This window comes from Aquarana catesbeiana, linkage group LG03 (assembly GCF_042186555.1).
Source record: "Aquarana catesbeiana isolate 2022-GZ linkage group LG03, ASM4218655v1, whole genome shotgun sequence".
Lineage (NCBI taxonomy): Eukaryota > Metazoa > Chordata > Amphibia > Anura > Ranidae > Aquarana > Aquarana catesbeiana.
Window position 1 is genome coordinate 196043330 of NC_133326.1, and position 26456 is coordinate 196069785.

The following is a 26456-nucleotide window of genomic DNA, read 5'->3' on the forward strand; positions in this document are numbered from 1 at the left end:
TCCCCTCCTTTGCCCCCCTTTTATTTCTTCCTCCATCTCCCTTCTCTCTCTCGCTCTCTCTCTCTTTCTACTCCCTCCGCTCTTTCTACCCTTTTGCTCTCTCGTTTTCTCCCCCTTTTTCTCTCCCCTCATCCCTTCCTCTCTCGCTATCCCTCCTCTCCCTTTTCTCTCTTTCTCCCCTCTCATCTCCCCCACCCCTCTCGTCCTCCCCCTTTTTTTTCTTCCCATTCTCTCACTTTTTCTCCTCTCTCTCACCTTACTTTCTCTATCTTTGCCTCCTCTCCCTCCGCCAACTCCTTTTCTCTCTCTCTCACATCTCTCTCACATCTCTCTCACATCTCTCTCACATCTCTCTCACATCTCTCTCACATCTCTCTCACATCTCTCTTCTCATTATATACAGATACAGTACAGTTACTGTGTACAGAATGGTCTGTATATAATGTACAGTGTCCGTGTACAAGCTAGTCTGTATATTATGTACAGAACAGTGTACATATAATGTTCAGTCTGTACCCTGACACCATACTGTACAATATATACAGTCCAGCCTGTACCCTGACACCATACTGCAGATTATATACAGACCAGGCTGTACCCTGACACCATACTGTAGATTATATACAGACCAGTCTGTACCCTGACACCATACTGTACATCATATACAGATCAGACTGTACACTGACACAGTACTGTACATTATATACAGACCAGTCTTCACACTGACATCGTACTATACATCATAAACAGACCAGTCTGTACCATGACATCATACTGTACATTATATACAGACCAGTCTGTACCCTGACACCATACTGTACATTATATACAGACCAGTCTGTACCCTGACACCATACTGTACATCATATACAGACCAGTCTGTACCCTGACACCATACTGTACATTATATGCAGACCAGTATGTACCCTGACACGTACTGTACATCATATACAGATCAGTCTGTACACTGACACCATGCTGTACATTATATACAGACCAATCTATACACTGATACTGTACTATACATCATTTGCAGTCCAGTCTGTACCCTGACACCATATTGTACATTATTTACAGACCAGTCTGTATCCTGACACTGTGCTGTACATCATATACAGACCAGCGTATATAACATACAGTATGGTGTCGGGGGGGGGGGGTTGACACCATGTTTTACCACACCATGTGACACCAACCCTAGTAACAACACTGGGGCCTGGTTTTAAAATACACTTATAGGCTACAGGATGATACTGCTGCTATTAAGGAATTTAATCCTTGAGAACTTTTTGCCCAGTTTCTATGCAAACATATTCTTTTCATGAGAAAATACTTCTCATAGACCTTAACATTAAAGAAGAAGTTTGGGGTTATAGAAAAAACTAACATACATACTCACCTCTACAGCTGTCCCATGTCAGTTTTAAGACTGAGAACTGAGTGATCTCATGACCGCTGAGCACTCTGTTCTCTGTCTTCTTGGAGTGGAGAGCAGTGACTGTCAGGCACCGCTCTCTGCTTTGCCCCTCCAGCGCTCACTTGGGCGCCAGGCTGGAGAGGGACAGGTGCAGCTGGCTTCAGCCCTCAACCAAACGCTAAGATCTGGAGTCAGCTGTGAATCAGGCACCTGGGTGGATCCTGAAAATATGGTTGGAATCTTTCCAGAGCCTGGAGTGGCTAAAGTAAGTGCACTCCTGTGACCCCCGAAGAGAAGTATGGCCAACACGGTTTTGGTAATACTAAGCATATATTCTTTATGCATGTTTTACATTATCCTAAATTATTACATAAATTACCCTCAATATTTCAGTTTCTGAAAGGTGGAAGACTTTAAGAAGGATGGTATTTGCTCACAAATACAGAAAATAAATTGTTATAGTTAAAATAGTATTTACAGCTGACAAGGCCACATTTTCGCACCATTGTCGGCTGCAAGTGCACAAAAGCTTTGTTTGTTATTAATTTCTTAAATCACCGTGAAGCCATGAGTCTCTTCATCCGCTCCTACTATTTAATTCTCATCTTTCTATTTAATAGTTTGCTGAAGGCCTCTGACAATAATGACAAAATTACTTAGGAGGTTGCTTGTTTCCTCTGCATATTTAAATCTCTTGCTACAAGCCACACAGAGAGATAAAACATTATGGAGGCTATCACTGTATTTCATTAAAAGAGAAAGGAATTTAATACACTGGAAACATATTATGTCATCATAATATGCAAGAAAAACAAATGGACCGTTAAGAAAATAACAGCTTGAAAATGATTGCAATTTGAAAATTAATTCTACTAACTGGTTTGCACATGATAGGATGAATGGTATAATAGCTATTAATATAAGAAGATTATTTGCCGTAATGATATTCTTAATAGTTATATAGTATATGATTAAAGCAATTGTTTGTTAATACTGCCATCTGCCCAGAGTTTGATTAAAAGCTGAGTCTTCCCAAATACCTTGTTGTTTTACCCACTCAAAAACTTTAGATCTCTAAAATATAATATCTAGATAACATTTGCCATAACTTTTTTATAAATCACATTCTAAATCTAATCTATGATGCAGTATAAGTCTCTATACACATTATAATCAGGCTTCTATGTAAGCTATTGTTTACATTGTTACTTATCAACGCTACTGTTAGGGCTCATTTAGGGCTAGTTTACACTTGCTTCAAAACATGGCTTCAGACATGCTTTGTTAAAGTTCATTGAACACCAGTCAAAGCCCCTGTCCCTAAATAAAATGGTTAGCTTACAGTCCTGTTTACAGCTTGCTTGGTGCTTCAGTGAGGCTTCGGCAGAGGTTTCAATAAGGCTTTGATGAAGCTTCGGTGAGGCTTCGTGGGGCTTCAGTGGGGCTTCAAGCAAGCTTTTCCCATAAACTTCTATGCAGGCTTTGAAGGTAACTTTGAAGCACCATTGACGCTACATGGGGTATAATTTTTGAAGTGAAGCCGAAGCAAAGCAAAAGCAGGTGTAAACAGGACTGTAAGCCAACTATTTTATTTAGTGACAGGGGCTTTGACTAGCATTCAGAGAGCTTTAACAGAGCCTGTCTGAAGCCTTGTTTTGAAGCAAGTGTAAATTATCCGTTAATGTGTGTTAAAGCCGAAGCAAGTGTAAATGAGCCCTTACACTTGCTTCAAATTCAACACACATTAAAGCGCCTACCACTTCAACATGCTTTTTTGATGTATTTTTGATGCTTCTGTGATGCTTTGGTGGTGCTTTGATGATGCTTCGGTGGTGCTTTTTTGAAGCTTAAATGAAGCTTGGCAGATGCCCTGTGTGTGTGTGTGTGTGTGTGTTGATATCTCATACCTGCAATTTCCCCAAAACAAAGCTAAAGCTGAATTAAAGTCTCTCAAAAGCAGGAGGTGGGTCAAGCAGACTTTGCCATAGACTTCTATGGAGACTTTGAAGACACTTTGAAGCACTACTAAAGCGACATGGGGTATCATTTTTTAATCAAAGCCGAAGCAAAGCACAGCAAATGCAAGGTGTGAACAGGACTGTAACCTAGCCCTTTTGTTGATTGACAGGAGCTTTGACTGGCGTTCAGAGAGCTTTAACTAAGCTTGTCCAAAGCCATCTTTTGAAGCAAGTGTAAACTAGCCCTAATGGAAAAAGGTAATTTAGAAGTATTGTCACCCCCCTCCCTCAATTTTAATGGTCTATAACATTTCTGGAATTGGGCTGTCCCTGGCTGATCATCTTCTCAGGGTAAAGGTGTCCTGAAACAAGAAGTACATTTGGATATGCCTGTTAATACAGGTTAGATGAATAGTCATGGCTACTAACTTATGTCCCCAATGCTGGGGGGCCTGATTACTGATCAGATTGACATAACCGTTTTACATTTTCTAATAATACATTGGCAATGGGGAATGGTCTCGTGAGAGAAAGATGGCATACTCTTGGTCTATCTTATTTCCTATCATAACATGTGGCTTTGTCTAGAAAAAGTGGAGATATGGTTTTTCTAGTGGCGTAGTCTGCCCAGTAATTGTGCTTTGACAGAATGCATTAATTAATTTAGGTACATTGACATGCAGATAAACTATATTTTTAACCAGTGGCAATGCCCTGGGGGTGCATGGGTGTGCTATTGCATCCCCCAAAATTATTCTAGCACCCCCCATGGCATGCCAGGGTCCAACAGCTCTAGAGAGTGTCCTGCCTTAGGGTGATAGAAGCTATATTAGCAGCAAGCACATTCCTCTGACAGTCTCTGTGTGTACTGCAACTACTGTTGAACATTACACAGTCCTGACTATTGCACTGGAAGTTATGTTGTACATTACACAGTCTTTACCTCTGTACAGTATACACTATGTTGTACATTACACAGTTCTGACCTCTGCATTGTATATGCTATGTTTTACATTACACAGTCCTGACCTCTGCACTGTTTATGCTATGTTGTACGCTACACATTCCTAACCCCTGCACTGTATACGGTATGCTGTACAATACACAGTCCTACTCTCTGCACGTATCTGTTGTACATTGTACAGTATGTTACACATGCCTAACCAAAAGTGCTTTTTGTCCCACCATTGCTAAGTAGTTCCCAACTGTTTCAGTGAGGTTCTTCTTTAAGGATGACTTAGTGTTAGTTCTCTGTTCAACCATTTCCATACCAACACTGCACACAAATGACATATTTATCTTTTTTTTCACACAAATAGAGCTTTCTTATAGTTGTATTGAGGCACTAGACATGTGCATTTTGTTTCGTTCCTAATCGAAATTCGGAGGACTGTTTCAATATTCAAAAATTGGGATGTATCTGAATTTCTTTATCACAATAGGAACAAATTTAAATGAATCCAAAATAAATTATAACTAAATTTCAATTTTCTTCGAATTCAAATCAAATTTGAATTGAATTCAAAACGAATTTGAAAACAAATTAGAAAAGTAAACATATTGCTGACCATTGCTGATTTCCTTCAAAACGATGTGCAAGTGTACTTAAAAGAATTGATTCTGTTTTAAAGCCAAAGGGTATTAAAATATGAATTTAATTTATATCCTTCTGTTCTCTCATTTTGCATTTTTTAAATTAATAAAAATATACATTTTTGAAAGCATTCTTACTTTACAGCATTTTTTTTTTTACACATTTGCCTAAAACGTTTGCACCGTACTGTACATAGAGACAGCAAAATGTTAAAATCAGATATTTTTTTTATAAATTAGAACACTTTGCATATTCTGAATAAATCTTTTTAATACAAAGATTAACAGGTCAAAAATCTAACTTTCAATATTTCTGGTGAATTAATAATTTTAGCATAATTTGTGTCCAGATCAACATATATGCCTTTGTAACAATCTAGGACCCTTTAATTTTTTTCTGTTTCAATCCTTTTATTAAAGGTTTTTATTGTCAGGTTTCTCAAGCATGACAGCATACACGAATAGGATAGGCTCCACCTCTTGCCCAATCAGGACTGGTTATACTATATATAAATGAGTTGCCTCTCCCAGACGGCATTCTCTTTTTTTTCCTCAAATGCTCAACTGGGTATAGCTATGAATCAAAGAAGATATTTTTTATTTTGCCCTCACCTTGCCGGATTCATCTGATCAGCCGTACAGGTTCAGCCTCTTTCCTGTGTCGAAGCACCTCTGTTCGGTTGTAAAACTTCCATACGAGGGAGACCCCCCCCAGGTCCAGATACTGGAGGGCTGGGATACTGGTCTCTGGATGCAGGTAAAACTGTTCTGCCTTGTGGTTGGATTGGGACTGATCCTGTCTCTCCTCCCTGGTGAGTTGTGGCCCCCCACACACATTTTTGTAAGTCTAGCTTTGGGTATGTTGGTTTTCCTTGCAAAGATGTTGGAATGTTGTTGTCAGGGCTGCCCCCTTCCAAGATGGCTCCTTGTCTGCTTCCTGTGGCTGGACTGCACTTTCAGTTGGCAGGGAGCAGCAAGATGATGTTAGGGGTAACTGCTGGCCTACTGTAGTAGCGGCCGGGAGCCCCAGGCGGCTGCCTGGGAATGGATTGGTGGCCACCTATTCAGGAATTGAGCCTCTCCCATCCCCCTTAGAGCCAGTCAGGGAGGGTTGCTGCACACAGCAGGTAAGCTTTCCATGGGCTATCATGGTGTGTCTGAATCATTATGCTGTTAATATACAAGCTGCCAAAGTAGGTTAAATAGCTGTGTATAGTTCAGTCTGTTTCATTTGCTTCACAGGTTTTGTTTGTCTGTCTGTAGGACTACTAATGCATGAACTGATATACAGGTGTTTGCTGCAAAGTTTAGTCTTTCCTATTAAATCAGCAATGCCTGATTTTACAGATTGAGATCACTGTGTCAATGCTCTAATGCTTGGATTTGCTGTTTTTAACCTTTTATAGGGCAGTTGCCTAGTGTAGGTGATCCTGCCAGGTATATTAACCCTTCATTGCGCTGCTTATGACAGAGTGATGCTTCAGTATGGATGTCATTGCTATGCATTTATGTTGCTGCTATGCGTTTAAGGTTTGCTTTTGGGTGCAATGTGTTTAATGATTGCTATGCATTAACCTATTATGTCTAATGCCAGCATGAAAAAACTCAGTGTTCTGCTTAAAGTGGATGTAAACCCAATGTCATACTTTCTAAACTACTGCCATAGGGGTTATCTATAAGGATATACATGCCTCCTGCATGTATCTTTACCTGTCAAATGTCTCCCCTCTGTCTGTTATGAGAGCTGAAAAACTGCATATTCTGTGGGTGGGTCTGTTGTCTGGAGCTCGGTGGGTGGAGTCATGATGTCAGTACACTCCCCGGCCACCTCTACACTCCCCTTGTCAACATGCATTTTTCTCCTGTGTATTTCTTACACTGAACTTCTGCTATGATCTCTAACATCCAGTAAAAAGACAGGAAAGTAACCACATGACTTTAGCATGCCCAATTATGCTGAGGTGTGGAACATCCAATCCTGGCAGTACAGCAGAAGAAAGGGGTGGGAGGGAATTAAAAAATAATGCATGTGTCTTAGGCTAGTGCACGAGATATGTAAATCACCTGTCACTCACAGAAAGGGGGAGGATTTAACAAAGTTTTTCTCTGTTTGTCAAGATTTATCTCACTGAACAATAAAAGAAGATTGCTCAGAGATGGATTAACTCTTTGTGGCAAAACTGGGCTCAAATGATAGGAAATCTTATACTCTACATTATGACATAAAATTTTTTTTTCGGGTTTACATCCACTTTAAGTTACAGTGCTTTAAGTAATCGGTTTATTACACTACTATCTGTAATTGCTCCTGTCTAAGAGTTTAACCCTTGCTCACAAGCATACAGGTCCATTTGCTGCTTCAATGTCTGCAAATGGGTGTGTGGATGGCCACTTAAATTATATTAAGGCTATGACCTAGCCAGTACTTCCAAGTATTTATTATAACCACAAGCCTGCAGCTCATATCTTGAGCCATAAGCTTACCCAGAGACCAGCCACGATCAATAAGGTGAGGGTCGGGTAGGTATGCTATAAAAAAATAAAATAAAATAAAAAGAGTGCATGGGCAGTATGGATTGTAAAACTCTCCCAGCCCTTAGATACCAGCACCACTCCCCAAAAGAAAAGTGGCAACTTGTTCATCCAACAGTGACAGGTCCTGTTTGGCTCTAAAAACTGCCATACATTCAAAGTACTGCCAGAAGGGGCAGACTAAAGGAAATCACAATAAGGACCATCCTGGGCAGAATGGGGAGTGTGGTTAACTGACGTGCCCGCCAATATACTATGCCAAGTTGCATATCAGGTGGCAGCAAAACATATAAAGGCAAATGTGTTCACTCATGTGCAAACTGACTGGGTGGATCTCTAGTCGCTAACGCTCGGGTACTAAGCTAATCAAACAGCTGAGTTTGTTTAAAGGGTACCTCCTGCCTCAAAAACAGCAGGCCAATAAGCATTCATCAGATTGGCCAGATGTGTCTTCATGCTAACAGAGGATGCAAGATCAACTCTGTAAAGCCCAACTTTTACTGCAGAGGCAGTTAGCCAAGCCAAGTAATCTTCATCAGACTACCCAGAAGTGCCAGCGGATGATACAATAGTCTTCGCAGAGGCATGGGAACAGCAATATGGATTGAAATGAAGGTTTATACTACCTTTAGGAAATATGGTGTGGCCTGCGTTGGGGTTCACTTCAGTAGCCAAGGCTATTTGGTTCTCAGCAGATGAGTTGAAGGCAAACTTGGCCAGTAACACGACTCTGTGGTGCTTGATCCATCAGTGAAATTGGAGTGACCAGCGAGGCAGTACAACCAGAGACAGCAGGCTGTTCCTCCTCCTATTCTGTGAGGGTAGTCAAGCCCTATGGCTTAACCCACTGACTACGTATACCTCTTCTAAGTCGAATGGAATGTGATGTAAGATTGAATCAGTGATTTCCAGATCAGGGACTAATCCCTTAGACTAGTCACCTAGGCCCAGAACAAAGAGTGGTGAGAGGGCCTGAGAAGAGCTAGAGAAGAGATTGGAAGAACCGTAATCGCCTAAGCACAAGTCTGCTCCTCTCGAGGAGCAGCAAAGTTCCTTTTCACTCAAATGTGCCCAGTAGGTGTTAAATTGAAGAAATTAATGCAAATTTGGGCAGGAGGCTCAGGATCAGTGGGGCCTGTGCAGCACTTGTCTTTGTGATGTAATCTGTCTGCAACAAAAACCTTAGGGCAACACGGAAGATTCCTGGTGTGCTGGCAAGTTGTACTTTGTGCAGTAAGAAAGTCAGTAGAATTTCTTTTCACTCTTTCAACTCCTCTAATACCATTTTGGTTCTTTAGAGATATCAAGGCTTTAAGCAAATGTTACCAAATCTTGTCCAACAGGAACCAATGGTCCATTGTTCTTAGTCGGAAAGCAGATTTAGGCAAGATATGGAACGAAGGATCAGAATAAAAAAAAAAAAAGTCATATGGAGTCATTAAGAACAATCACTCAAACCATCAGATAAAGCAGCTACAGTTTCTCTGGATCTAGCTGATGTGTACATACGCACTTCGGTATGCCCAGGCTTCTGAGAGTTTCACTTTGGGTTTGTTCAACAACCTTTTGACGTTTCCACATACTCAACGTTGCTTCCAGTTGTGGCCATCTTGCAGAGGCAAGAGCTGCAGGTTCCTTATGCGAACAGCTGTGGGTGGCTCAACATCCTCCATGTCCTGGCAAAACCCTGATTTAGAGGGAAGGCCAACTAATCTCATTATAATAATGACATTTTAGACGTTCAGGAGAATACGTAGAGTTGCTCTCATGGAGTGTGACAGTATTGGGTCTTATATAGAGGCAAGTCCTAGCTCTATCCCATCTGTTTGTATCCCATGGTGTCAAATTGTCGAGAAGTAGTCTGCAGCAATCCATGCAGTCGGTTGGAACTGGAAGGTTGAGAACATCATAAACTGTCCTTCTAAGGTAATGAAAGATTTGCTTCCTATTCCAGGGAAGATTACCCCACATATGGGACTAGTCCCGTTGATGGTGGCAAATGATAGTTAATCTTATCAACTTCCAGGCATACCAATCATCAAAGTCTATTCACTTTCTTAGTATTCACCTCAGTGACCTCCTAGCTCAAGGTCAATGACATAGGCCAATTGAGGACGAAGTGTCTAACATTGAGGTTACAGTGATTCCCAAGTGGGGAAGTCGTTTGGGCAACACAGCCTAGGAGGCCTCAGTTATGCTCCAAACAGACGGCAATAGGTAATCGCCTATCATCATAACGAGGTATCTCCCATTCAGGTTTGCCAACAGTAAAACCTTTCTCATCTCATTGCTCTGTGTTCTGGCTTCCCAGAACTTCCTGCCAGATATGGTAAAATACAAAGCCTTGGATGTCAAGGGTGACTGCGTAGACCAACAAGCAGTTCAATGTATCTCAACTTGGCAGTAAACTTAATGGTCAGGAAGGGCAGTTATTCCTGCAAGAGGAGCTTTCCAGAAAGGGAAGCAGTGGATCTACTAACATCTAGCTGGGTCGATAGGTTATGCTATATAGCCACCAGACTCAGTGATCTTCAAGCTCCTCATCAGGATCATAGTGCATAGTTAGGCAGGTTGAAAAGACAGAAGTCCATCTAGTTCAACCATCCATAATCATACAGCTGGGATAAGGGCAATAATGATCTGGTGGCCTTACAGGCTGTGGTATCCTCGAAGTACATTCTTTGGCCCAAGAACCTCCTATTCTATTCTTCCTGAAATCTCAGACCTTACCCAGCGGAGCCAAGTGTGTCCAAATTCAGCCACGTTGGACCTAGCAACTGGGAGACCACGTTAGGAAGGCTCATGGGGGGGGGGTCTCACCACTATTGTTTGAAACCTTGTGGAAACCAGGGGAACATACAGCAAGCTCTAGGTTTACTAGAACATGAGAAAGCTCAGAATTTAAGGATATAATCCTCTGCTCCTGGCTACAAAGATTAAGATGGCTGCAAGTAATATAAGATAAGGGATTGAGCAGTAGTCAAGTCTTTGTCAGGTCCTCAATTCCTGAGATCCAGTGACTACCGCACATCTGGAGGAACCAATTCCGAAAGGCCATGGAAGTGGCCCTTCTCTAGAAGGTCAGACAGTGGCCTCTTCAGGTCTGGCAGTATCAGAAAAAGACTTTTCACTGTCCACTAGGATAATGGCATTAGCAGGATTCCCATTGCATCAGAGGGGGACGGGGTTACCTGTACACCTGACTGGAAAACCCTGGCGTTTCCCCTTGTCAGAGAGGGACGGGGTCACGTGACAGGTGGTCCTCCCTCAGCTACATAAGAGCGGTCAAGCTAGCGTCACGTCATTGGCTGGGTGCCTCCGGTGGAGGCAGGATCCTGTGCGTGCTCCTCTCTGGAGTCGCTGAAGATCATCCATCGCTGGAGATCGAGAATTGGATTACATCGCTGGAGTAGGAGCATGGATTTATTGGATTACATAACTGGAATCTCTTTTTATTTTTTATTTTTTTATTTTTAATAAAGGACTTGTCCCAAGCCGTCTCCTGTGGTTTTTTTTTAACATTTTGACACTTTCTTTTTGTGAAATGGTAGGGGTACAGTGTACCCCTTACCAATTCACATGGTGGGTGGCATCTGGGTGTCCCCTTTGTTAAAGAGGGCTTCCAGATTCAGATAAGCTCTCGCCCGCAGACCCCCACAACAACTGGGCAAGGGTTGTGGGGATGAGGCTCTTGTCCCCATCAACATGGGGACATCCTCCCCATGTTGAGGGCATGTGGCCTGGTACAGTTCAGGGGGGGGCGCTCTCTCGTCCCCCCCTCTTTTCCTGTGGCCTGCCAGGTTGCATGCTCGTATAAGGCCCTGATGTGGATTTTTGGGGGAACCCCACGCCATTTTTTTTTTTTTTTTAATTTTGACGCGGAGTACTTTTAAATGAATTTTTTATCCTTTAGAAATGTCATTTTGCTCTCGGACTGTTATAAACATGGGAAACATGCGCTACTTTACAGGCATACTATAGACACCCCAGGTACGAAATTTAATGGAATATTTCACTTTTATTGTTTCACTTTAAGCATTATTAAAATCACTGCTCCCGAAAAAACTTTAGTTTTTAAAACTTTTTTGCAATGATACATGTCCCCTGGGGCAGGACCCAGGTCCCCAAACACTTTTTATGACAATAACTTGCATATTAACCTTTAAAATTAGCACTTTTGATTTTTCATGTTTGTGTCCCATAGACTTTAACGGTGTTCGTGTGTTCAAACAAATTTTTTGCCTGTTCGCATGTTCTGGATGCGAACCGAACAGGGGGGTGTTCGGTCCATCCCTATTAAGGATCAAACTAGACCATCAAAACCAAGAATGGTAAAAAAAAAAGCCATACCCCCCCCAAGACTGCATTTTCCCTTCAAAGTAGGCAGCAGATGACCCACCTAGTGCACCACATTTTTCTTCTCAATTCCTTCAATGTGTCGCTCCTAATACTTTTAAAACTACTGACCAGCAGTGTAAGGGACACTGGTACATATGGCTGTGCATTGCACTGTACTTGTAACACTGTGCATAGTTTCTGTGCAACATTGCCTCTCATTTTAAGCACTTCTATTTATGTTTTATCTGTTACTATCATAACATAAGATTCAGGGCACTAAGACTGAGCCCCCCCATTTATAATGCCAGTGCCAGCACAGCATCCCTGAAAAAAAATGCCTGGAGCTGTCCCTGTCTTAAACATATCTTAACAACTTCATTACCGGGCACTTTTACCCTCTTCCTGCCCAGGCCAATTCTCAGCTTTCAGCGCTGTCACACTTTGAATGACAATTGCGAGGTCATATAACACTGTACCCAAACTAAATTTTTATCATTTTGTTCGCACAACTAGAGCTTTCTTTTGGTGTTATTTAATCATCACTGGGTTTTTTTTATTTTTTGCTAAAGAAATGAAAAAAGCCAACATTTTTGAAAAGAATTGCATTTCTCTAGTCATCTTCCAGGACGGCACACCTGAGAGATGAGAGGCTCCTCCCTACAGAAAACACAATTTATCGACAGCTGTTTTAAGTCCCCACCCTTCCCCTTGATCCTCAGTTTTTGATTGTGTTTCTCCCTACACAGCGAAACCGTTTTTGTTTTTGTTCTAAATGACCCGAAGCCTGGGGCTGGTGGTCTTCCCCTGGGAGCCAGACCACAAGCTTGGGAAGCCTCTGGGTCCGGTAGGATATTCTTGTCCTTCCTGGGGGGTCTCCCTATCTTTTTCTCAGGGGGGGCAGCAATTGGAAGAGCCCCCCCTGAGAGCTGAAGGACCCTGGGTACAGTGGTGTACTCAGAACTTCAGGGGCCATTATCCTGCCCCCCTTACCTGTCCGGGTGTCCGTTCAGACGTTGGTGCTGGCCGTCGGTTCTTTCCATGGGGAGCATGTCCCCCCGACTTCTGGGCCCCTGGTACCTCACGTGGGCTGCTGGGGAGGGCACCGCCCGAATGACAAGCACCCGCGTTCTTACCCAGGAGGGAAGGCTGAGAGTCAGCAGGAGCAGGCGCACACATCCTCCTTTCGCTAGGCGAGGAGGCACCAGTTCACTACGATGTCTGACTAAACCACCTCAGATGGGAATGAGGAACGTAAGGCATTGCCCCCCCCATGTGTATATACTGACTGGTACAGTGCATCTAACCTTGCAGCTCCCTACGGGGACAGCAGTTGGGGGGGGGGGCACTTTGGCGGCTATCCTCCTTGCGTGTGGACCATAAGGATGGAAAAGCAAGCCCGGTGGCTGTGGCAAAAGGGGAATATGACAGCGACAGTGAGTACTTTCCTTTACCTTAGGAATTTAGCTGCAAAATCCCCAATTCCAACCAGATGGTTTCTGGGCATTTGAGATAATCTTCCCTGGGGTCTGGATTCAAATAGCCCAGAAGCTTCTGTTAAAAACACCAGCCACAGCTCCCTCTTACATCAGAGATGCTGTATGGTGGACAAGTTGTGCAGAGGAGCGAGTGTGCCTAAACCACCTCAGATGGGAAAGAGGTAGGTAAGGCATTTCTCCCCCTTCCCCGTGTATATACTGAGTGAGGCAGGGCAAGACCTGGGGTCTGCATAATAAATAGCCCAGAAACTACTGCTAAAACCACCAGCCACAGCTCCCTCTTACAGCCGAGACACTGTGGTTATCACAACAGTAGGCTGCCAGCCTCTCCCTACATGTCTGGTTGTAGTACATTAGTAGGGGTGAATATAGCGAAGGGGGGGACCTGGTAGATACAAAGAGTTCCTTACAGGCCAAGTATACCACTGAACAAGTTATTAATTGTGCAATGGTTGAAGGATTCAGGAGTAAGCTCCCCTGGTCAGCAGGTGCACTAGGTTATCTGGCCCTATTAGCCCAGCTGCTAGGAATCTGAAGTTGCTCCAAGATGCTTAAAAGCTGACCTAACTTTCAACGATGTGGCAGGGACCAAGCTTCTCTGTGGCACAGTAGGGGTTCCCTTGTGACAGATCCTCCTTTTGGGGGTTGCTTGCTATGGGTAACTTTTCATAAGCTCCAACCTCCCACTCCACCTTTACATTGTGGTTATATTATAGTGCAGGAGGTAAGAAAAACCTTTTTGTTGGTTTGGGCTACAGTCCACTCAGTGGCAGATCTAAAGGCGATTTACCATAAATCACTTCCTATATCCTTTAATTAAGGATTTTCTGTGCAAACATATGCAAGAGCTTGACAGCTACATGATTGCTTTTTTAGGGCCTGCAGGTGACTATTTACCTCCAGGCTAAATTGGTGACCACCTCTTCTAGAGGCTGTCTTAAATTGGTCTCTAGGGCTGGGCTCATTGAGACTTTAGTTGCTGATCAGCCCCACTTGTGTATGAGCTGGCTAGCGTTTGCTCAGTCTACGGAGGTAAGGTAGAACAACAGCTACTATAGTAAGGTGTCCAACCATTTTAGGATTTGTTCCTTCACTTGTGGTGAAAGGTTAGTATCTACAGCCCAGGCTATGCCTATGGATCAAATTGCCCTGTTTGGTTATTTCATAAAGGGATACACCATGACTCCTTCTTGGTTGCACACCAGCAGACCTCAGTAGTGAAGGTTTGTCCTTGCTGGGATGTTTTGTGGCACAGCAGAAATGCACATTAAGATTTGTGACATCTCTGCTCACAAGGGGTATATTGCTGTACATCAGAAATGCACTGCACTGAAGCTTGTTTGTTGTCCTTTATATCCTAAAGGTACTGCTTTATTTGGCTACAGATCAGAAAAATACAACAGGGAAGGTGGTCTGTACTTTCTGGTTTTGTGCCGCATGGCGGAAATGCACATCAGTGAGTCTTGTGACATCTCTGCTCATATTTGTTATTTTGCTGCACATCAGACATACACAAGATTGAGGTCTGTCTGGGGTTTTTGTGTCCTGTATTACTGCCTTATTGGTTGCTTATCAGAAAGGTAGTAGTGAAGATTGATGGTCCTGAATTGTTGGGCCACATAGCAGAAATACAAATTGAACCTGGGCCAGGGGTAGTACTTATACTGCCTTTGGTAATCGGTGCAGCACCGCAAAGTGTCGTTGTGCCGACAGTGCTATTAACGGCAATGGCTGATGATTTTAGGCATGCGATTTGACATGTTGAGTCGCATGCCAAATCATTTCAATATGGATGTGCTATCTCTACTCAGAATTGTTATATTGTTGCACATCAGACATATACAAGATTGAAGGTTGTCTGTCCTTTATGTCTTACATATACTGCCTTATTGGCTGCATATCAGAAAGGACACAGTAGTGAAGGTTGCTTGTCCTTTTCTGATTTGTTTTTGCTGCCTCAGCAGGGAGACACATTGGGGATGGTGGCATCTCGGCTCAGTATTGGTATATTGATACATATCAGACATACACAAAGATTGAAGATTGTTTGTGTCCTGTATATCCTATATTTACTGCCTTATCGGCTGCATATCAGAAAGGCACAGCAGTGAGGGGTGTCTTTTCTGTTTCTCATTGTTCTACTTTGCTGCTTCTTAGGGATACACAGCAGGGGGGTTGTTGGCTGCACTCCTCCAGGGAGATACAGCATTGGGGACCCCTCGCTTGTTCGACCTGAAAATTGCAAGTTTCCCTGCGGCCTTCTGTAATCTTGAGGTCTGTGGATCCAGAAAGCAGGGACTGCTTGGAGGCGCTGCGACCTGGAGTTGCACAGACACGAATAGTACCCATTGGAAGCCATAGTGTATGACTTTTCTCTTGCGTTTTTGCGGTCCCAGGTTGCAGGTTAGGTCGCACGGGTGTGAGAGCCCTAAGCTTATTTGTCCCTTCTGGTTGAGGTTTTGCTACACAACAGGAATAGACATCATTGAGTTATTCCCTTACTTTGCAGTACACCAGAAAGATCGCAGCTGGGAAGGCTGTCTGTTTTTTCTGTTTTTATGTTGCTGCACAGCAGAAATACTCAACATTTAAGCTTGTTGATGCTTTCTGTTTCAGATTGCCTTACCTTACTGCACTTCAGAATAACACAATGCTGCAGGTTGCTTGTGTAATTTCTGTGTTGGTTCTATGTGACTGCACTACATACAGAACTGCATAACAGAAAAGATATTGTCTTGTGTTCCATATTATTTTACCCTGTGGTACAGCAGAAATGCACAACATGGGAGTTGGTGTTTTTTTCCGTGTTCATATTGATCTTATAACTGTATTTAGTGGTTCGTCAGAAATATGCAACATAGAAGTTTGGGTCTTTCTGTCTTATATTTATGGCCTTGTTTTGCTGTACATCAGTAAAACACCACCGTAAAGAGGGTTCCTGTCCTTTCTGTATTTATATCAGTTTTGACCTAGCTAGCTGCATTTTCAGAAACACGCAGCATTTAGGGTTTGCGTGTGTCTTAATGTTTTTACATATTGGCCGCACCTCAGAAAACCATACTGTGAGGACTGTTTGTCTACATTGAGGTTCAGATTTGGGTCTCTCCCATACTTGATATGTTGGTTTAACTAGCCACACTCAGATACACAACATTATTGTCTATGCTTGTGTCCTTTCTGTCTAAATCTATTGTGCTGTGCCCACAATCTATGATCCTTTTTTAATTTGTGATATTAATAATGCATGTATCCCCTTTGTATTTCAGCCCTCTTTTCCATGGAGGGGCCAGGAGTTCAGGCTGCAGACGTCACATGTCAGAAAGCCTCAGCCCCTTACATTCAGGGATGCCGGAACCATTTCCTAGGGTTGAAGCTCAGTAGGGTTATAGGACATTGGAGGAAGGCGATAAAGAATCACCCGGTTTAGTAAGAACTTGGGAAGTTCTGTTCAGAGGAGTATTATGGCCTGAAGATGAAGTATAAAGATGTATACCCGACCAAATAGGTTACGGCTCGGTGCATGGCCTTCATTTCGCCCTTCTAGCAGAACTATATGTAGCAGTATGAGTGTTCTACTCCAGCTATGGGCTTTATTCTCCTGAAGTAGGCACTCAGGCATAAGTAAAGCCACAAATTGGGCATGCCTTAACCACTTCCTGACCGCTGCATGACTATGTACGTCCTAAGTTTGAACGGGGATATCGTTGTTATGGCAGCAGCTAGCTGCCATAACCCCGGTATCCCCGTTTTCGTGCGGCAGCCGGCTTTCAGATAAAAGTGGTCCCTGCGGCGGATTCGCCGCAAGATCACTTTTATCGGTGGCGGGAGAGGGGCCCCCCCTCCCGCCGCGATCCGGTGCCCTCCGCCGCTTACCGGAGCCGTCGGTAGCGGCGGAGGCGATCGCGTCCTCTGCCATGGTGTGTATAGAGACGAGTGAGGCCAAGATGGCGCTCACTCGTCTCCATGACACTGCTGGGCGGAAGCGACGTCAAAACGTCACTTCCGTCCACGCCTCTTAAAGGCATATTTTTCTAAATGACTTTTTTTTTTTTTTTTTTATTGCATTTTAGTGTAAATATGAGATCTGAGGTCTTTTTGACCCCAGATCTCATATTTAAGAGGTCCTGCCATGCTTTTTTCTATTACAAGGGATGTTTACATTCCTTGTAATAGAAATAAAAGTGACACAATTTTTTTTTTTTTTTTAAAAAGTGTAAAAATAAATAAAATATTATAAAATAAATAACAAAAATAAAAAAAAAATTTTTAAAACCCCCCTGTCCCGACGAGCTTGCGCGCAGAAGCGAACGCATACGTGAGTAGCGCCCGCATATGAAAACGGTTGTCAAACCACGCATGTGAGGTATCGCCGTGACCGGTAGAGCGAGAGCAATAATTCTAGCCCTAGACCTCCTCTGTAGCGCAAAATATGCAACCTGTAGAATTTTTTAAACGTCGCCTATGGAGATTTTTGAGGGTAAAAGTTTGACGCCATTCCACGAGCGGGCGCAATTTTCAAGCATGACATGTTGGGTATCAATTTACTCGGCGTAAAATTATATTTCACAATATAAAAAAAATTGGGATAACTTTACTGTTTTATTTTTTTATTCAAAAAAGTGAATTTTTCCCAAAAAAAGTGCGCTTATAAGACCGCTGCGCAAATACGGTGCAAAAAAAAGTATTGCAATGACCGCCATTGTATTCTCTAGGGTGTTAGAAGAAAAACCATATATAATGTTTGGGGGTTCTAAGTAATTTTCTAGCAGAAAAATCTGTTTTAAACATGTAAACACCTAAAATCCAAAACGAGGCTGGTCTTAAAGTGGTTAAACCCAGGGATCAAGCTTCTGTTAATCTATTACTCTTAAGTAGGCTTCCCTTCTTTGCTGACGTAAAGATAAAAATGAACAAAAAAGGTTGTCTGTTAGGGGCCTACCTTTTTTGGCAGTTTTAATTCCCTGAACAGGATAGTGTTAAGACAGGCCCTCTTAGTGATCAATGTAGTGTCCTTGTCTTACAACACAGGTCTCTGATTAATCTTTAGGGGTTCTAAGTAGCACCTACAGGCACAATAGGCCATGGTTGTTAGATGTGTGAGACAGGCAACATTGCTAACCTACAAGTTTAACATGTTTTCTGATTCCATCTTTAGGAGCCCACTCCACCTAGATCCTACATCCGAAGCGGAGAAAGCAGGGACATCGGTGGAGTAGACCTGCAGATCAGCCGCATGATCCAGCTAAGATACCTTCATCAAGCATATGGAGTGGAGGTAAAACTCACTGCAGAACCGAGGTTCGCCAAGAGGGTCTTGCAGTGGTCCCACCCTAAGGTAGGCCTGAGGTACTTGATTATCCTCTCAGGTGTGCCGTCCTGGAAGATGACTAGAGATAATTGACAGTTACTTACCGGTAACTGTTTTTCTAGGATATCTTTCAGGACTGCAGGCCTACTTCCCGCACATTGGAGGAGGGAAAATTGTAGAACACTAGAAGGTAAGTGCCTATGAGGAATGATTTCCCTTGTGAACCAGGTTCAGGAGTTACTTCTCTACAAACTGAGGATCATAGGGAAGGGTGGGGACTTAAAACAGCTGTCAATTGATTGTGTTTCCTGTAGGGAGGAGCCTCTCATCTCTCAGGTGTGCCGTCCTGGAAGATATCCTAGAAAAATAGTTACCGGTAAGTAACTGTCAATTTTTTCTTAGTTTCTGTTATAACATTTTGCAAATAAATAATTGTTCTTAATAAATTTATATTATTTAGTCTATAGGAAAGTTATAGAGTCCACAAAGTATGGTATATATCTGAAATTGATCAATCCTGATGTACTGACGTTCGCCTATCCCATTTCTTGAAGCCCAAAAATGTCAGGACAGTACAAATATCCCCCAAATGGTCCTTTTTGGAAAAGACAGTCCAAGGCAATTAGTAAAAGGCATGGTGAGTTTTTTTGAAGTTATCATTTTTGCAATAATTTATTTTTCACATTTAAAAAATTTTTTTAAAATATTTATCTTTTTAATTTTTTTTTAACACACTGTGACCATAGCAATATAATGTTACCATACTAACATTGTACTACTCTGGAAAAGTGTTTTTTATTTTTACACATTATGATTGCTTATAGCAGTGAATTACATTTCTATAAGCAAGCATTTTACTGAATTAAACAGATTCATTAAGTTTGTTTTGTTGGGATAACCTGTGTTTGGTTAAAGCTAATCCTATGGTACAGATGGGCTGTGATTGGCCCTGTCTGTACCATGTGATTACATTGACCAATCACAGCTATCAACACAATTGTACACAATGGATAGCATGAAAGAAAAGCATCTATTGTTCACAACTGCCATGTGACCTGCTATGATCGGTCACATGGTACCGACAGTGAGCTGGTACACTGACCAGTCATCAGGTATGTCATATGATGCCCACTCAGAAGGACAAATGTTCCACAATCTGCTACAGGCCAAGTGGGAAGGGGTCAAATGACACTTTTTCTGTTATTGCTACATAAATTGAACACTACAATCCAGTTTGTAATATAATATTATATTACATTACAACATTGTTTTTTAATTGGTATTTCCCGGAGGGGGACCTGAGAAGAGGAGGTTCGGGGATGCTCTGTACAATACCATTGCACAGAGCAGGTAAGTATAAAATGTTTATTATCTTAAGAGAAAAAAATCAGGCTTTACAATCACTTTACTAGACAGACATTCTTGACAAACATTATTGCACTGAGAGTTTTATCTTTGGTGTAAGACTGCAAATCTATAGAAATTCTCTTTTGAACACTGGGACTGAACACATGGTTACGGTAAAGACAGACCATTTGATTGATTTTAGCAACTACCCTGAAATAGCTCATGTATAGAAAACAAAACACATACAAACATGCTATAAAGTCTGCATAAAAAAAATATATTCTCATCAAACGGGTTTTTATTTTAAAAACATTGTTTTCTATATGTGAAGGGTATAGTGATAAAAAGCACAGTGGCTAAGTTTAGCACTTCTGTCTAACAGCACTAGGGTCATCGGTTCAAATCCCAACCATGGCACTACCTGCATGGAGTTTGCATGTTCTCCCTGTGCCTGTGTGGGTTTCCTCTGGGTACTCTGGTTTCCTCCCACACTCCAAAGACATGCTGGTAGTTTAATTGGATCCTGTCTAAATTGGCCCTATTATGTGTATGTATGAATGTGAGTTTACCACTTGCCAAACGCGTTATAGCCGATTGATGGCTACAGCACAACCAGCTAGTTCTGGGAGGTCATCATATGACAGCCTCCTGTACTCGTGCTTCTCGCTCTCCCCCTGGGGCATGTGCACAGAAGTGTCCATGATGGCTGGGTCCGCAGGACCCAGTCATCATGGAGCGGGGTAAAGGGCCAGTGACATCAGCCCTTTACCACATGATCTCCCTTGTCAGCAAACCGGCCTCATTGCCATTTCAGCTCGCTCTGCTGCGGTGTCAATGTCTCTCTTCTCCTCACACGCTGTATCAGTGTGAGGAGAGAGAAACACTGAAGCAACACAAGCTGGCACGATCCTGCACGATCAGTGGATCCTCATCAGGAAAATTTTTTTATTTTCTTTCCACATTTTCTAAAAACTTGTCTAAAAAAAATACCATGTTCAAAAGACTCATTATGCCTCATAGAATATATGTTGTGGTGTTTACTTTCCAAAATGGGGTAATTTTGTGGGCGTTTCTATTGTCCTGGTGCTCTTGGGCCTTCAAAAGTGTGATAGGTAGTAAGGAAATTAAATGTGCACCTCTGTAGGTGGCTAGGCTGTGAAAAAGTCTCATACGTGTGATATTGCCATACTCAGGATGAGTAGCAGAATGGGTTTTTGGGTGTAGTTGCAAGAATGCATATGCCATATGAGAGAAATAACCTGTTAATTTGAAAATTTTGTGGGGGGAAAAAAAATCTTCAATTTGCAAAGAATTGTGGGAAAAAGTTACAACTTCAAAAAACTCACCATGCCTCTTATGAAATACCTTGGAATGTCTACTTTCCAAAAAGAGAGTGTCTCAACTAATGAGTAGGGATGAGCCAAACACCACCCAGTTCAGTTCACACCAGAACATACCGAACAGGCAAAAAATTTGGAAGAACACATGAACACCGTTAGTCAATGGGACACTAACATGTAAAATCAAAAGTGCTAATTTTAAAGGCTTCTCTGACGCCACCGGGATTCTTGGTTCGGGGTTCCCTTAATATTTATACCGGACCCAAAGAGCCTGGTAATGGACTAAGGGGCAACCCATGCTCTTTTTTTTTCAATGAGTTTTATCTATATTGCCGAGACCCGACAATTCATTACAGCTGCGATCAGTTTTTAATGACAATTTTTCCTTTTAGAAATGTTATTTTGCTGTGGTACTGTTCTAAACATGGGGAAAATGTGCCACTTTACAGGCATACTATAGACACCCCCCCAGGCATGATATTTAAAGGAACATTTCATTTTTATTGTTTCACTTCAAGCATTAAAAATAATCACTGCTCCCGAAAAAATGTCATATTTAAAAAATTTTTTTTGCATTGATACATGTCCCCTGGGACAAGACCCTAGGTCCCCAAACATTTTTTATGACAATAACTTGCATATAAGCCTTTAAAATTAGCACTTTTGATTTTTCATGTTAGTGTCCCATAGACTTTAAAGGTGTTCCGGTGGCTTTCGAATTTGCCCCAAACACCGCATATCGTTCGGTGTTTGCAGAACATCCTAACAACCAAAGTTCGGCCCGAACTTATGCTCGGGCCGAAGCATTTGCCCATTCCTAGAAATGAGATAGGCCGTCAGTACATCAGATTGAATCAGGTGTGATCAATTTTCAATGATTGGCACCATAGCTTGTAGACTCTATAAACTTCACAAAGGCCAAATAATATACACTGATTTGGGTTATTTTTTACTAAAGAAATATAGCAGTATAAATTTTGGTCAAAATTTATGAAGAAAAATTACTAATTTTACAAATTATTTTATTTATAGTGCAAAAAATTAAAAACCCAGTGGGAAATAAATGCCATCAAAGGAAAGCTCTCTTTGTGTGGGAAAAAAAGGACAAAAAAGGACAGTGTTGCATGACTGAGTAATTGCCATTCAAAGTGCGAGAGCACTGAAAGCTATAAATTGGCCTGGTTAGGAAGGGGGTATAATAAATGCCCAGTGGGTAAGTGGTTAAGGACCTTATATTGTAAGCTCTTAGAGGGCAGGGACTGTATGAATGTAATATATATGTAGAGTGCTAAAATTGCATAAATTGATGGTGCTATATAAGTACCTGTAATAAATCTAACCCAGACAAACACCACAGACCCCTTTAAACTGTGATACTTCAGAATATGTGTAGACCTGGAGTAGAAACTGTCACTCCTGTTGACAAGCCGTAGGAGTGTTAGTTCATTTAGATCACATGCTAGCAAATAGTTAAATCTTGACTTATTTTGAAATCATTAGCATGCCAACATCCTCCTTGAGATTGACACCATTTTCCAGCTTCCTCATGTTCTGCCAAGCAATTTACTCTGATTCATCAAGTGATTGTAACCACTTGTACAATAATGAAAAATGAAAGGTTTACTCTTATTTAAGTGTAAGTATTTAAATAGTTGATTTTTAAAGAAAAAATGTCATTGCACATATAAAATGAGAAGCAAATCATTCATGTGATCTTCTCTGTTAATTATATGCTATTTTGTTTTTTATTTAAATAGAAATGGTATGTTAGCAGAATGTGACGTATACTTAAAGTGACTTCAGTGGAAACAAAAAGAAATCACCTTGATTTCTACATTGCATCATACACATTTTATTCCATTTTAGGTATTTACTGACTTTAACACTTACTAATTTTTTTAAAGTGATACTAAACATATAATGTTTAATTGCCATTATCCCTTTTATTTACGTATAACTATCATGTCAATGTATTTCATTTTAATATAAAAAGCATCTGAGTATCTTTTTTTTTTTATCATTGCTGTTCAGTGGTCACACAACATTTTCCAGGTCTTTGCTATCCTCAGGGAAAGGTCTGAGAGAGCAGATTCTAGTGCTCTACTTAGTTATGCTCTATAGCAGCGGAGGATGTCCAGACACTGATTGGTGCTGTGCCATGTGTCACATGACATAAAATATGGCTTTCAGAACAGAGAATTAAAAAAAACGTTAACAAAGTGTTTTAAAGCTTATCACAACTTTTATATTTGAAAGCATTTTTTTTTCTTTTGCAGTAACATGGTGTAGGTGGAGTTTGAACTGACTGACAGTAGCTATCACTTTGTTCACACATATATCTGGAGGGGGTTCTGTCAATCACTGGCTGTGTCATGCCCTCCAGCCTGTGTCTATGGTGTGCATGGGCTAAGGTGAAACCTCCATCAGTCACCCTTAGTGTTTAACAATAGGAGGGCATGAAGGACGAGGGAGTGAGGGGAGTGTCATTTACCATTGCGTATATGCCCACATGTGTAACTTTACACTCACATGGGCTGCACAGATAAAAAAAAAAAAGAGGAAATGAACAGCTGAAACTGGAGCATGCTCAGTAGATTTGGTAATGACTGGTCTATACAATCTCAGGCTTCAGCAGTGACACAGGCAAGTAGGGAGGGACTGTGATCAGCGTGTTCAACCAGTTTTTTTGCAATCTTTAGAAAAGTGCCAAAGGGAATATGAACACAATGCAACATAGCACACATTGACAGTTTAGAATGATTTGGGATTAAGTCCACTTTAATCAGGTAAAGAGCATTGTGCACAGTGCACTAACACATAATAATCAATCAAAAATATTATTTTTTTTTTCTACAAAAAAACTGATGAAAGTTGAAATTGGTTAGTTCAGTGCTCAACATTTCAAGTCCTGACCTACTAGCCGGGCCTTAAGGCTGCATTCACACCTGAGCGTAGCGTTTTTGAGCGTTCCTTCCAGCGTTTTGTTGCGCATTGTTTCGGGCATATTTGCGCGTTTCCATGCAGCGTTGTCTGGCATTTTTGAGCTTTGGCATTTTTTTAATTAGCCAATAGGAAAAATGGTCATCTGTTTCATCATTTGTTGCTTTGTTATTAGATTTTGTCATCTGCTTCCTGCTCCAAAAAACGCCCAAATCTGCCCGATTCGCACGACAAAAAAGGGTCCAGAACTTGTTTGAGCTTCAGGCGTAGGGCTTCAGGCGACTTGGAGTGGAGATGTGAACCATCTCCATAGAGAATAATGGATTTTTTCCCCTCAAGCGTTTTCTTTAGGCTTCAAGCTACAAAACGCTCAGGTGTGAATGGGCCCTTATGCCCCGTACAAACGATCGGACATTCCGACAACAAAATCCATGGATTTTTTCCGGCGGATGTTGGTTCAAACTTGTTTTGCGTACACATGGTCACACAAAGTTGTCAGAATTTCCGCTCGCCAAGAACGCGATGACGTACACCACGTATGACAAGACTAGAAAAGGCCAATTCAGAACCAAGCACGGCACCCTTTGGGCTCCTTTTGCTAATCTCGTGTTAGTAAAAGTTTGGTGAGAGACAATTCGCGCTTTTTCAGACTCGTGGTTTTCAGATCGTTTTCTGCTGTTCAGTTTGTACTTGTGGGTTTGTATCTGCTCTTCAGTGCGTGCAGCAAGCTACGCGTGACTCTGTCATTTGTGTTCTTGTTCGTTCGTTACTGTTTTTCAGGTCGCTCTTCACAGGCCTTGCTGTTCTTCAGTGTGTTCTGTTACTTCCTTCTGAGCAGCCGACCGTTTTCTAGCCATATTGCGTATACGTACTCCTCGTAGAGTTCATGCTGTGCGGGGGCTTGGTGTTGGGGTCCTTACCTTGACACAAGTCCAGTCCATGAACAGGGTGGGGAGGAGTTCATGGACCAAGAATTGGTTGCTCCAGCGTGACCAGTTCTGTCACATGCCTTTGCTCTGTGAGATTCGTGAGAATAATCCTGATGATTTCAGGAACTTTCTCCGGATGACGGACCCCATATTTCACCGTTTGTTGGCTTTGCTGACCCCCTATATTATCAGGTAGGATACCTGCATGAGGCAAGCCATCACTCCGGAGCAGAGGCTCGTCGCCACCCTGCGGTACTTGGCGAGGGTGAGAAGCCTACAGGACTTGAAGTTCTCGACAGGCATCTCCCCCCAGGCTCTGGGGATCATTATCCCAGAGACCTGTTCTGCCATCATCCAGGTCCTGCAGAAGGAGTATATTAAGGTAAGATTTTTATCCTTTAACCACTTGCCGACCGCCTAACGCATATATACTGCGGCAGAATGGCACGGGCAGGCAGAATCACGTACCCGTACGTGATCTGCCTCCCGCGGGTGGGGGGTCCGTTTGGACCCCCCCCGGTGCCATAGGCGGTCGGCTCTCGTTCGCGGGCGATGAGAGGTGAGAGGGGAAGCCATCCATTGTTGGCCACCCCCTCCCGATCGCTCCCGGCGAATGAAAACGCTTCCTTTCCCTCTGTAATGTAAACAGTGGGAAAGGAAGTGATGTCATCCCTCCTCGAGCCGGTCTTTTCGTCCCGGCGCAGAGGAGAGAAGACATCCAAGTAAGTGCACCAACACTACACTTACAGTAGAACACGCAGGCACACTTTTCACCCCCGATCACCCCCCTGTACCCCCTGTCACTCTGACACCAATAGCAGTTTTTTTTTTTTTGCATTGGTGTCAGTTTGTGTCAGTTACAAGTGTTAGGGCAGTTAGGTTAGCCCCCTTTAGGTCTAGGGTACCCCCCTTTAGGTCCAGGGTACCCCCCTAACCCCCCCTAATAAAAGTTAACCCCTTGATTACCCCCCGTCGCCAGTGTCGCTAAGCGATCGTTTTTCTGATCGCTGTATTAGTGACACAGGTGACGCTAGTTAGGGAGGTAAGTATATAGGTTCGCTGTCAGTGTTTTATAGCGACAGGGACCCCCATATACTACCTGCTAAAGGTTTTAACCCCTTGATTGCCCCCTAGTTAACCCTTTCACCAGCGATCACCGTATAAGTGTTACGGGTGACGCTGGTTAGCTAGTTTGTTTTTTGTAGTTTATTACAGTTTTATTATAGTTTATTATAGTTTTAGGGCACCCGCCGTTTAT